Here is a 14,382-nt window from a genome sequence, read left to right on the forward strand (position 1 = left end):
AAGACGGATCCGTCGGTCCGCATGACAAGCGGAGAGACGGATCCGTCCTTGCAATGCATTTGTGAGACGGATCCGCATCCGGATCCGTCTCACAAATGCTTTCAGGCAGCAGCAGATCGGCGGATCCGGCGGCCAGTTCCGACGACGGAACTGCCCGCCGGATCACACTGCCGCAAGTGTGAAAGTAGCCTTAACTTACATTGTGTGTCAGGACGGATCCGTCTTGCTTTGCACCACATCGCGGACAGAAAAACGCTGCTTGCAGCATAATTGTGTCCGCGATGGGGACGCAACCAAACAGAACAGAATGCATTCTGGTGCACTCCGTTTCGTTCAGTTCAGTTTTGTCCCTATTGACACTGAATGGGAACAAAACAGAAGTGTTTTCCCCGCTATTTAGATCCTATGACGGATCTCAATAGCGGAAAGGGAAAGCCCAAGTGTGAAAGTAGCCTAACTTTGGCCTCATCTAGATGGTTGTATTGCGGGTGCATTTTAGTATCTATATTATGGCCGCAAGTCATGGCCTGACCATGGGTCTAATGACCTGAATTAAATGCATCATAGATAACTATGAAGTTTGTAGCCAGGACTTGTAGCAGTAATAAAGACGCTATAATGCAGCCGTATAATGGTCATCTGAATGAGGCCAGTCTGACAGAATTGTCTGTGTAGAGAGCTTAATTCACAACTCCGTGAACTTTGTAGAAATGTGACTTTACAATACTAGGACATTATTTTATGTATATAACTGGCATAAGAGATACCCAATTTGTAGCAAATTATGAAGATGCAGTGGAATGATGCATAAAATGGCTTCCATTTTGAAGGCGATTCACAGAGTGGAGCACTTATAGGCGCTTTTATAAATGTTTTATGACCCAGTATTGCTTGTTTCAGAATTTCAGGTTGTTAGGCTTTGTCCACCTATGATATGGCTTCCATATATAATGGAAGCCACAGCACATTGCCAGGCTGGTCATGCTATGAACTCCATTGATAATGGGCTTACTGGGTTTCTGTAGTTTTAATAGCATAACAAAAAAAAAAAAACATGCATGCTGTGCTATTCTTAATGTGAAAATTGACAGAATGGAAAGCAGCAACACAGATGAACAGAGCCCTTAAAGGGGTATTCCGGTTTCGGTATTTGTCAATGTCTTAACCCATAAAGAAACTGTTTTCAGGGGTCCAGCGTGACCCTTCTATCCTACTACTGTTCTCCAGTTTTGATCTGTAATCCCCTCTTATTGTTATGGCACTTTCCCTTACATCACATGAGCTTGAAACAAACCTTCTGACTACACTGCCCATGATTCTCTCGCACTGTCCTGGACCGAAATGGGCGGGGCTAATAAAACTCTGCCCATAAGTGGGTGGGGCTTACATGCCCCAATGTCTTTGCTTAAAGGGATTCTGTCATGAGATTTTAGCCCTATAAGCTAAACATATGCCCATGTCCGTACTAATAGCATGAATCCTAAACTGGCCTTATTAATCCTGCTTGTGGCTCTATTAGCCCAAAAAACTGTTTTTTATAACCTGTCAATCGCCTACCTAAGGTGCCCAAGGGGACGTCCATTAATACAGGGTGCCCGGCCGTCTGGTGCCCAGCGCCTCCTTCCCAGTCTTAATCGCTGCCCTCCCTGCAGTGCCGCCTTCCTCACCTCAGCCATGCCAGATCCGGCACCTGCGCATTAGGCCGAAGCCGCTGCCAGGAGTCCGAGGCGCATCAGGCTGAGCCTAGTGCGCAGGCGCCGGACCTGGCAGAGGGATGGGAGGATTGCGGAGGTGGCGCTGAGGTGAGGAAGGCGGCACCGTAGACAGGGAGGGCGGCGATTAAGACTGGGAATTAGGCTCTGGGCACCAGACGACCTGGCACCCTGTATTAACGGACGTCCCCTTGGGCACCTTAGGTAGGCGATTGACAGGTTATAAAAACCTGTTTTTTGGGCTAATAGAGCCACAAGCAGGATTAATAAGGCCAGTTTAGGATTCATGTTATTAGTACGGACATGGGCATATGTTTAGCTTATAGGGCTAAAATCTCATGACAGAATCCCTTTAAAGGCAAACGCTCATCCTGCTTATGAGGAAGAAAGCATGGCAGTGAATAACTGTGCATGCTCGACCATGCTACACAGAAAACTACAGGTCGTATCCATGGAAAACATGGATAAAAACATGAATACATGGATAAAAACATGAATAAACAAAAAGCTGGCTGCCCAAAAAAAGGTACTTTTATTACAAAGATACTACTTTGTGTAACCAGAATACCCCTTTAACACACAACTTGCTATGGATTTTTTTTTTACCGCCGTTTGCATCTGTGTTGCCCAGGGGACGTCAGCTACATAGGGCACAGCTTTTCCCAGTTTTGTGGTTTAGCTAGAGTGCCCAGCCTGACTCCATGAGATTGTATATTTGTCAGAAGGGCAATGTGATTTCTTTCCTCACTTTGGGCGACTGACGTGTGGCCATATTTGAAGCCTCCATAGTGTACTGGAAAAACCACTACTGACTTTCAAATTTCTGCTTTTAAATGCACGATAGAAAAATGTCTTTTTTCATGACTTTGCTTGTATTTGTCGATTGGTACGCAAAATATATAATAAACAGTTTAATCAGAAAAACATAACTGCTCATTAAAAGGCCTTTTAGGGTACTTTCACACTATCGTTTTTCTTTTCCGGCATAGAGTTCTGTCCTAAGGGGCTCAATGGCGGAAAAGAACTGATCAGGCATATCCTCATGCATTCTGAATGGAGAGTAATCCGTTCAGGATGCATCAGGATGTCTTCCGTTCAGTCATTTTGACTGATCAGGCAAAAGATAAGGCTACTTTCACACTAGCGTTGTTTGAATCCGGCGTTCAATTCCGACACCGGAACTGCCCGCCGGATCCGTAAAAACGTGTGAAAACGGATTACATTTGAATCCTGATCAGGCTTTCGATCACAATGGAAAAATGCATTGGAAAAAACGGATCCGCCATTTTATGGACTTTAACTTTTTTTTCCTATTTTTTTCCTATTTTTCGGGTTTAACATGCAAAAGCCGGATCCGTTTTGACTGACCACACGGCGTTAATGCAAGTCAATGGGAAAAAAGCCTGATCAGGCGTTCAGTCAAAGTGTTCAGGATTTTTGGCCAGAGGTAAAAATACAACATGCTACGGTTTTCTGAAAAGCCTGATCAGTCAAAAATACTGAACAGAAGACATCCTGATGCATCCTGAGGGACGGACTCTCCATTCAGAATGCATTAGGATAAAACTGATCAGTTCTTTTCCGGATTTGAGCCCCTAGGACGGAACTCAGCGCCGGAAAAGGAAAACGCTAGTGTGAAAGTAGCCTAAGATCGCAGCATGCTACGGTTTTATCTCTGGCCCAAAAAAGCTGAAGACTTGTCTAAATGCATTTTTTCATACCGGAATGCCGGAAAAATAAATGCTGGATCCGTTTTGCCAGATGACACCGGAAAGACTGATCCGGCATTTCAATGCATTTTTCTGACTGATCAGGCATTTTTAAGACTGATCAGGATTCTGATCAGTCTTACAAATGCCATCAGTTGCCATACATTTTACTGGATCTGGCAGGCAGTTCCGGCGATAGAACTGCTTGCCGGATCACTCTGCCGCAAGTGTGAAAGTAGCCTTAGTGTACATAAACATGTAAGGGCAGTAGACATAGCTCCTCTGGCCCTATGGCAACACTTCCTGTGCTCTAGCAGTTGAGCCTTGATGCAAATCATTACCAATGCCTACATCATTGCTGAATAGTAGCGTTTAGGGCTCATGCACACAAACTTATTTTTTTTTCCATCAGATCTACATTTTGTGCCAGTTGGACGTGGACCTGTTCACATCAATGGGGCCACAAAAGATGCAGACAGCACATGTCCGTTCCGTGGCATCTGCTAAAAAATAGATTCATTTTACAGACAAGGATAGGACTGTTCTATTGAAGCCAGGACGTTCCTCTCCACAAAATGCGGAACACACATGGCCAATGTCCGTGTTTTGCAGTCCACAAAACAGGCTACGGTTGTGTGCATGAGCCCTTATATGTATATAGAGCTGGGTGATGGTGGCTCAAAAGTTATGCTCATTCGATGGACTTTTATATAATGGAGTTTAAAAGTCTTTATATATCTTATACAGACGGAAGCTTTATGAGGCCACTGAACCACGTGATTAGGGCTCATTCAGACAACCGTGTACTTGTGTCTACATCCGTTCCACAATTTTTTGGAATGGATGCGGACCCACTCATTTCAGTGGGCCCGCAAAAGATGCAGACAGCACACCATATGCTGTCCACATCTGTACTTCCATTCCGTAGCCCTGCAAAAAAGATAGAGTATGTCCTATTCTTCTCCGCAATTGCGGAGAGGAATAGGCATTTCTATCATAGGGCTGGCCATTCCGTTCACGCACACAGGCGGTATCCGTGTTTTGCAGATCCGCAAAATAGATACGGTCGTCTACATGAGTCCTTAGTTGTATCACTGCAGAGACAATACAGGTGACATTTACTAGAAACAGATTCAGTTATTACTGACTTGCATCATATTCTTCTATTATCAGGTGTCCATACATCATTTAAATAGGCACCTAGCACTGACTGATATTAGACACATGAGCCGATCATATGCGTCTCCCACAAACACTGTCTGCCGTGGTTCCCTTTTTCAGTTTGGAAATGAGGCAACCATCCACTAGGTTGTGTCTAATAGCTTGTCAAAGTGCTATGGAGATCTCGCAAGATGATGAAAGTCTACAGCAATGAGGCCTATGAGACGTGCTTGGGAGGAGGTGAAGCTATTGTTCAGGGAAGGAACCGTAGCCGACCAACGCAACTCTGTCCCTGGAGATAAAACAGAAGTCACAAAAAAGGGAAGGAAAGGAAACTTCTGGTTGATATGAATACAGATGCTACACTCTGTTCTTCTCCTTACATATACATATATGGCCTGCCCGTGTTGCATCCGCATTTTTTGAGGACCCATTTACTTCAATGGGTCTATAGTCTGCATTCTGCGGCAAGTATAAGACATGTTCTATTTATTTGTAGAAAAAAACACACAGTTGGGTAAAGCACATGGGCCATTCGTTTGCTTTGAGAATCTGTATGTCTGTTCCGCAAAAAGATTCTAAAAAAAAAAGTAAAAAAAAAGTATAAAAAAACAAACAAAAAAACAAAACAAAAGCAGACGGCATCTGTATTTTGCAGATCCGCTAAACAATACAGTCCTGTGCATAAGGCTACATGCACACGAATGTGGTTTGGTTCTGCATCCGAGACGCATTTTTTGCGGCTTGGATGCGGACACATTCACTTCGTGTGCTGTCTGCATCCGTTGCTCTGTTCCGTGATCCGCAAAAAAAATATAACCTGTCCTATTCTTGTCTGTTTTGCAGACAAGAATAGGCAGTTATATTAATGGCTGTCCTTGTTTTGCGGATCCGCAAAACACACAACGGTCGTGTGCATGAGGCCTTAGCTAATATATTTTGATCAAAACACATCTTTGCCCGCCTACCCAGTGCCAAGATGGTCTCCGGTCAGGCAGGTCCTACGCTAAACCTACCTATGCCATTGGGCATCTATGTTCAGGAGCGCAGACTCTGCACATATGGTGTGCTGCTCCTAGTCACCTCTATGTGCATTCAGCAGCCAATGAGAGGAGGAGCGGACACACCCACAGTGGATATAAAAAGTCTACACACCCCTGTTAAAATGAGACAAAGATAAATCATTTCAGAACTTTTTCCACCTTTAATGTGACCTATAAACTGTACCACTCAATTGAAAAACAAACTGAAATCTTTTAGGTGGAGGGAACAAAAAAACTAAAATAATGTGGTTGCATAAGTGCGCACCCCCTCTTATAACTGGGGATGTAGTTGTGTTCAGAATTAAGCAATCACATTCAAAATCATGTTAAATCGGGTGCGCGTGCTGCTGTAATGGGGACCCGATGGCATGGAAGGATCTCACAGGCAGGAAGCTGTATGAGTAATACACACAGAATTACACATACAGCCAATGCATTCCAATACAGAAGTATTAGAATGCATTGTAAAGGGGATCAGACCCCCAAAAAATAAAGTCCCAAAGTGGAACAAAAAATAAAGTTAAAAAAAAAAGCTGAAAAAATAAAGTTTCCCCCCCCAAAAATTAAAAGATTTAAGTAAAAAAAAACACGTCATTTTCCCCGAATAAAGTTAAAAAAATTGGTAAAATATAGGGAAAAGTAGACATATTACGTATCGCCGCATCCGTATCGACCGGCTCTATAAACATATCACACTAACCCCTCATCCCGCAAAAAATAAGCCCCTACCTAAGACAATCGCCCAAAAAATATATGAGCTTTGATGCAAATCATTACCAATGCCTACAGCCATGCTGAATAGTAGCATTTAGGGGTCATGCACTAAATATATGGAGACACTAAAACATTTTTTTTGTTTTAAAAAAGCTGTTATTGTGTAAAACTTAATTTAAAAAAGTATACATATTAGGTATCGCCGCGTCCGTAAGAACCTGCTCTATAAAAATATCACATGACCTAACCCCTCAGGTGAACACCGTAAAAAAAAAAAATGGGTAAAAAAAGCTATTTTTTGTCACCTTACATCACAAAAAGTGTAATAGCAAAAAATTAGCCTGGCTATGAGCTGTGCGCTGCGATTGGCCAGCAGTGCAGCAAGGGACACGCCTCCTACAAGAAATCAGTCAGAGGGAGCGCAGACACCGCAGCCTATACCGGGCGAACGGATCGGCGCCCAGACTTACTAGTAAGTGCAGGGGGACCCCTGGGCGCCGCTCTGCCCACTGATCTAGTTAGATTTTAGTTTGTAGAGTAGTGAAAGGTCCTCTTTAAGGTGAAAATGAGCCCAGTCCTCAAGGGGTTAAAGGAGGTGCAGGAATATCTGGCAAGTACTGGCTGTGTGGTACATGTGACAACAATCTCCCGTATTCTTCATATGTCTGGGCTATGGGGTAGAGTGGCAAGACGAAAGCCTTTTCTTACGAAGAAAAACATCCAAGCCAGGCTACATTTTGCAAAAACACATCTGAAGTCTCCCAAAAGCATGTGGGATAAGGTGTTATGGTCTGATGAAACCAAGGTTGACCTTTTTGGCCATAATTCCAAAAGATATGTTTGGCGCAAAAACAACACTGCACATCACCAAAAGAACACCATCCCCACAGTGAAGCATGGTGGCGGCAGCATTATGCCAAGGGGCTGTTTTTCTTCAGCTGGAACTGGGGCCTTAGTTAAGCTAGAGGGAATTATGAACAGTTCCAAATACCAGTCAATATTGGCACAAAACCTTCAGGCTTCTGCTAGAAAGCTGAACACGAAGAGGAACTTCATTTTTCAGCATGACAACGACCCAAAGCATACATCCAAATCAACAGAGGAATGGCTTCACCAGAAGAAGATTAAAGTTTTGGAACGGCCCAGCCAGAGCCCAGACCTGAATCGGATAAAAAAAATCTGTGGGGTGATCTGAAGAGGGCTGTGCACAGGAGATGCCCTCGCAATCTGACAGATTTGGAGTGTTTTTGCAAAGAGTGGGCAAATCTTGCCAAGTCAAAATGTGCCATGCTGATAGACTCATACCTAAAAAGACTGAGTGCTGTAATAAAATCAAAAGGTGCTTCAACAAAGTATTAGTTTAAGGGTGTGCACACTTATGCAACCATATTATTTTATTTTTATACAGGAATGCTACTCCCAAGATAAAATAGGAGCACATTCACACTTAAAGGTGCCACTCCCTCAAGCATATAGTACATAATAAACAAAAATCACAGAAAAAAGATAAACAAAGATAAAAACACCCTGCACGATGTAATAAATAAATATGCGGATGTCGCTGGCTACATTCATGAAAAGAAATCCCTGAAAAAAAAGATAATAGTGCACTAGCATAATAGATGCAAGCATTATATATATACTAAGCCCTCATTCTGATGTAATAAAATCTGAGACTCTTAGCCAATATATTTTGATCAAAACACATCTTTGCTAAGAGTCTCAGATTTTATTACATCAGAGTGAGGATTAGTCCATATATGATGCTTGCATCTATTTTGCTAGTGCACTATTTATTTTTTTCTGTGATTTCTCTAACAAGGAGCTTAACGGCAAAATTCACAAAAGAGTAGTCTGCGTGCTAGACGACCTGCAAGACCACAGGCATCATCGTCTTGCATGGGCCAGGGAGCTGGACGAGGGACCAAGGGGCCTCAATGTTGTTCACTGATGAAATTCGATTCGCACTGAGCAGAAATAATGGCCACCAATGATGTTGGAGACGTCAAGGAGAGACCTATCCATCAGCCACTGTTGTCACCAGACGAGCCTTTGGTGGTGGTGTTACAGTGTGGGCATGTGTGTCTAGTCAAAACAGAACTGCCCTACACTTTGTGAATGGTACAGTGACAAGCCCATACTACTTGAATAACATCATTAATCCAGTCATTATGCCTTTGCATAAACACAGGCCTAATTTCATCTTCATGGACGACAATGCACCAGCTCATGGAGGTCGCATCATTAGGGAACGGCTGCTGGAGACTGGGGAACCTCAAATGGAGTGTCCTGCACTTGTTCCAGACCTGAATACCATTGAAAACCTATGGGATCAGCTGAGTCGCCATGTAGAGGCTCGTAACCCTTTACCCCAGAACCTTAAAGGGGTTCTGCAGTTTGTTTACCGCTGGCCCAGTGATGTCACGACTAGTATCAACTGGCCTGGGCGGGGACAAGCTCCATTCAAGTGAACAAAGTTTAGCTCAGCCCAGTTGATACTAGTCGTGACGTCACTGGGCCAGCGGTAAACAGTGAGAAGGCCGTGGTGCTGCTGGAGCGCCGCTGCCTTCTCAAACAGCTGATCGGCGGGGGTCCCGGGTGTCAGACCCCCGCCGATCAGATACTGATGATCTATCCAGAGGAGAGATCATCAGTTTAAACAAACTGCAGAACCCCTTTAATGACCTGAGGTCCGCCCTTCAAGAAGAGCGGGATGCCATGTCTCAGCAGACAATAAGTTAACTTGTGAACAGCATGAGATCATCATTGCATGCTTCTACTTAAATGCCCTACTTTCATGATATAATATCACTGTAGTGTGAAATTTTTAAGTTTTCCATAAATTTCACCCGAAAGCCAAATACCCCTAACTTTTTGTGATTCCCCTCATCTCAAACAATTTATTGAAACAAAAGCCAGTCCTCAAAAGTCTCCTCATTAAGTCTCTAATTTAATTTTCTTAGGCAGAGATTGAGGGTTTGTGAGATGCTTTGGTAGTATGAGGAGATGTAACCTAGTCTCTGATATGACTTATGAAGAACACAAGAGTAGCTATACTAAGGTTTATATCGGCCAAATGTCCATGCTCTTAGCTTCCTATAGGAAAGGACCTGGGATTGTGAGGAGGAATTCAAGGGGGTTCTATTGTAACATTATTTAATCAGTATACAGATTCCTTATTGGAAGGAATGTTTTAAGGTACCAGCTTTCTTTACATTACGATGTATGTTTGGGGCATATGAACTTGCAATTGTGACAAAGGTATCGGCTAGGTTTCCTTTGAGGAGGAATATTTATTCTATATGTATAATACTGGAGGACAAACTGAAGAGCACTTTTTAAGGGCTATGGTCACCCCTCATATTTTAGACAAACGAACCTACTGTAGTAAATTACGCAAAAACCCTAGTCAAACAAGACTATACGTTTATTAGTAGGTGGCACAACCACTCAAGAATAGATGAACACTCCAATGAATTGCCACCTTCCTTTAGTGTGCCGGGGTTAGCAGCTTTTTCTGGGAAGAGTGATCCTTGGGCAACAGCTATGGTAAAACTTTGGTCAAAGTCCAAAGCTCAGCCATATCTGTAACGTGTAGCCAGGAGAGGATTCCTTAGGGTCTAGGCCCAGGTAATCAAAGCCATTGATAATGGATCTTTTTGCTTTTGATGGCTTCTGTGACACTTATCTTCATTATACTGGAAATTCTTGTCACTTCAAAATGGTAGTTCTGGGCTCTTGCTCTTTTCAGCACTTCATCCCAGTGGGCAGAGTTTAGCAGTCTGCATATAATATCCTGGGAGCAGCGTTACAGTGAAGAGCACTGCCCGCTACAATGTTGATGGTGCGGTGTACTTCCGGTAACAAAGCAACACCTAAACAGCTGAACGGTGGGGGCACAGGGTGTTGGACCTTTGCAGATTAGTTAGTAATGGCCTGTCTTCAGAAGAGGCCACCACTTGGAAAAGGCTGGACAACAAAGCACCAACTTATACTTTAAGAGTAACTAGTGTTAACCCCTTGTCTAATCTTTCCTATAGGAAGTCTAAAATCCTGCTAACTTTGGGGTAAAGCACAGAAATGACAGCTGAAATTCCCGAAAGGTTTCTAGACTCATATAGATGGTAGATGTAACGGGTGTGTGACTTGAGGACGGTCAGTTTAACAAGGGTATCAGGCCTTTCTTGGCCTAAAGGGAACAATCAGGATTAGGCCTTTTGCACACGAACGTGTGCTGTCCATGACCGTGCTGCGAAACCGCAAATTGCGGTCCGCAATGCACGGGCACCGACCGTGGGACAGCCGCATGCGGATCGCGACCCCATTCACTTGAATCCGTCCGTTCCGCAAAAAGATAGGACAAGTTCTATCTTTTGCGGAACGGAACCCCACGAAAGCACTCCGGATTGCCTCTGTGAAGCGGAATGCACACAGCCGGTGTCCCGGGTATTGCGGACCTGCCGTGTGCGGGCTGCAATACGGCCAAGGTGGACACACGGTCGCGTGAAAGAGGCCTTATAGTGGTTGCACTTTTGAGTACTCTACAGATTACTGCTAGGAAAAAAAAAAAGTATATGCCAGTCTGGGTTCCCTTTTGTCTAAATTAAAAAGAACTGCTTTGCCTTTCAATTCTTTCTAGTCGCAAATAATTCTATGAAACAGGTTGTCCCATATGGAGATTTAGGGCAAAAAATGGTTCGGCTTCTGCAGTTTCTCCAAATAATTTCCTAGGAGGAGACTTCTCTTGTTTACCACCAATTGAGCGCTCTTTATCTAAGATGTGGATATTAACCACTTCCGGACCACCTAACGCACGGATGCGTCCGGAAGGTGGTTGATTCATTCCTCCTGGACGCATCCGTGCGTCATCTCGCGATAGCCGAGATTTCCTGTGAACGCGCGCACGTTCACAGGAACGGAAGGTAAGCGAGTGGATCTCCAGCCTGCCAGCGGCAATCGTTCGCTGGCAGGCTGGAGATGTGATTTTTTTAACCCCTAACAGGTATATTAGATGCTGTTTTGATAACAGCGTCTAATATACCTGCTACCTGGTGGTCCCTTTTGTTTGGATCGACCACCAGAGGACACAGGCAGCTCAGTAAAGTAGCACCAAACACCACTACACTACACTACACCCCCCCGTCCCTTATTAACCCTCTTATGAACCCCTGATCACCCCATATAGACTCCCTGATCACCCCCCTGTAAGGCTCCATTCAGAGGTCCGTATGATGTTTACGGATCCACGGATACATGGATCGGATCCGCAAAACGCATACGGACGTCTGAATGGAGCCTTACAGGGGGGTGATCAATGACAGAGGGGTGATCACCCATATAGACTCCCTGATCACCCCCGTCATTGATCACCCCCCTGTAAGGCTCCATTCAGACGTCCGTATGATTTTTACGGATCCACGGATACATGGATCGGATCCGCAAGACGCATACGGACGTCTGAATGGAGCCTTACAGGGGGGTGATCACCCATATAGACTTCCTGATCACCCCCCTGTCATTGATCACCCCCCTGTAAGGCTCCATTCAGACGTCCGTATGTGTTTTGCGTATCCGATCCATGTATCCGTAGATCCGTAAAAATCATACGGACGTCTGAATGGAGCCTTACAGGGGGGTGATCAATGACAGGGGGGTGATCAGGGAGTCTATATGGGTGATCACCCCCCCCTGTAAGGCTCCATTCAGACATTTCTTTGCCCCAAGTTAGCGGAAATTGTTTTTTTTTTTCTTACAAAGTCTCATATTCCACTAACTTGTGTCAAAAAATAAAATCTCACATGAACTCACCATACCCCTCACGGAATCCAAATGCGTAAAATTTTTTAGACATTTATATTCCAGACTTCTTCTCACGCTTTAGGGCCCCTAAAATGCCAGGGCAGTATAAATACCCCACATGTGACCCCATTTCGGAAAGAAGACACCCCCAAAGTATTCCGTGAGGGGCATATTGAGTCCATGAAAGATTTTCATTTTTGTCCCAAGTTAGCGGAAAGGGAGACTTTGTGAGAAAAAACAAAATAAAAATCAATTTCTGCTAACTTGTGCCCCCAAAAAAAAATTCGATGAACTCGCCATGCCCCTCATTGAATACCTTGGGGTGTTTTCTTTCCAAAATGGGGTCACATGTGGGGTATTTATACTGCCCTGGCTTTTTAGGGGCCCTAAAGCGTGAGAAGAAGTCTGGGATCCAAATGTCTAAAAATGCCCTCCTAAAAGGAATTTGGGCCGCTTTGCGCATCTAGGCTGCAAAAAAGTGTCACACATGTGGTATCGCCGTACTCAGAAGAAGTTGGGGAATGTGTTTTGGGGTGTCATTTTACATATACCCATGCTGGGTGAGAGAAATATCTTGGTATAAGACAACATTTCTCATTTTTTTAGACAAAGTTGGCATTTGACCAAGATATTTATCTCACCCACAAATAGTGAAGCACAGTCAGATGGGTTGAACTGCGAAGGTTTTATTGTACTTACAGGATGAAAGAAGGTAACAAGCAGAGTATAAAAATCAATCACCCTGATTTTTATACTCTGCTTGTTACCTTCTTTCATCCTGTAAGTACAATAAAACCTTCGCAGTTCAACCCATCTGACTGTGCTTCACTATTTGTGGGTGAGATAAATATCTTGGTCAAATGCCAACTTTGTCTAAAAAAATGAGAAATGTTGTCTTATACCAAGATATTTCTCTCACCCAGCATGGGTATATGTAAAATGACACCCCAAAACACATTCCCCAACTTCTCCTGAGTACGGCGATACCACATGTGTGACACTTTTTTGCCGCCAAGGTGGGCAAAGGGGCACACATTCCAAAGAGCACCTTTAGGATTTTACAGGTCATTTTTTACACATTTTGATTTCAAACTACTTACCACACATTAGGGCCCCTAGAATGCCAGGCAGTATAACTACTCCACAAGTGACCCCATTTTGGAAAGAAGACACCCCAAGGTATTCCGTGAGGGGCATGGCGAGTTCCTAGAATTTTTTATTTTTAGTCACAAGTTAGCGGAAAATGATGAATTATTTTTCTTACTAAGTCTCATATTCCACTAACTTGTGACAAAAAATAAAAAATTCTAGGAACTCGCCATGCCCCTCACGGAACACCCTGGGGTGTCTTCTTTCCAAAATGGGGTCACTTGTGGGGTAGTTATACTGCCCTGGCATTCTAGGGGCCCATATGCGTGATAAGTAGTTTGCAATCAAAATCTGTAAAAAATGACCGGTGAAATCCGAAAGGTGCTCTTTGGAATGTGTGCCCCTTTGCCCACCTAGGCTGCAAAAAAGTGTCACACATCTGGTATCGCCGTACTCGGGAGAAGTTGGGGAATGTGTTTTGGGGTGTCATTTTACATATACCCATGCTGGGTGAGAGAAATATCTTGGTATAAGACAACATTTCTCATTTTTTTAGACAAAGTTGGCATTTGACCAAGATATTTATCTCACCCACAAATAGTGAAGCACAGTCAGATGGGTTGAACTGCGAAGGTTTTATTGTACTTACAGGATGAAAGAAGGTAACAAGCAGAGTATAAAAATCAATCACCCTGATTTTTATACTCTGCTTGTTACCTTCTTTCATCCTGTAAGTACAATAAAACCTTTGCAGTTCAACCCATGTGACTGTGCTTCACTATTTGTGGCAACCTTGATCTTTCCCAGAGGTTCACGAAGGAGAGGGGAAAGGGAATCCAAGTGACCTGAATGCTTTCCCGTATCCAAGGAAGTCTGTGTGATTTGGGAGGCTCTGTTTGCTCTGGAGCAGCGCGGTCCATTGAACAAATGTTCTGAATAGTACCTCGGAACCAAAGTCGAGTTCGGTTTCAAGTTTTAAAGTGGTTTTCCACTTTAAAAATCAACTATCGAAGTTATTCAACAAAGTCACATACGAATAACTAACTTTGGCTCATCAGAGCCCATACATACTAATATTCTGATGTTTTGAACAAAGAGACTTCGGATGCTTCATCTGACGCTCGCTTCGCTCAACATTAGTGCTAATCTGTTGTC

This window comes from Bufo gargarizans, chromosome 6 (assembly GCF_014858855.1).
Source record: "Bufo gargarizans isolate SCDJY-AF-19 chromosome 6, ASM1485885v1, whole genome shotgun sequence".
NCBI lineage: Eukaryota > Metazoa > Chordata > Amphibia > Anura > Bufonidae > Bufo > Bufo gargarizans.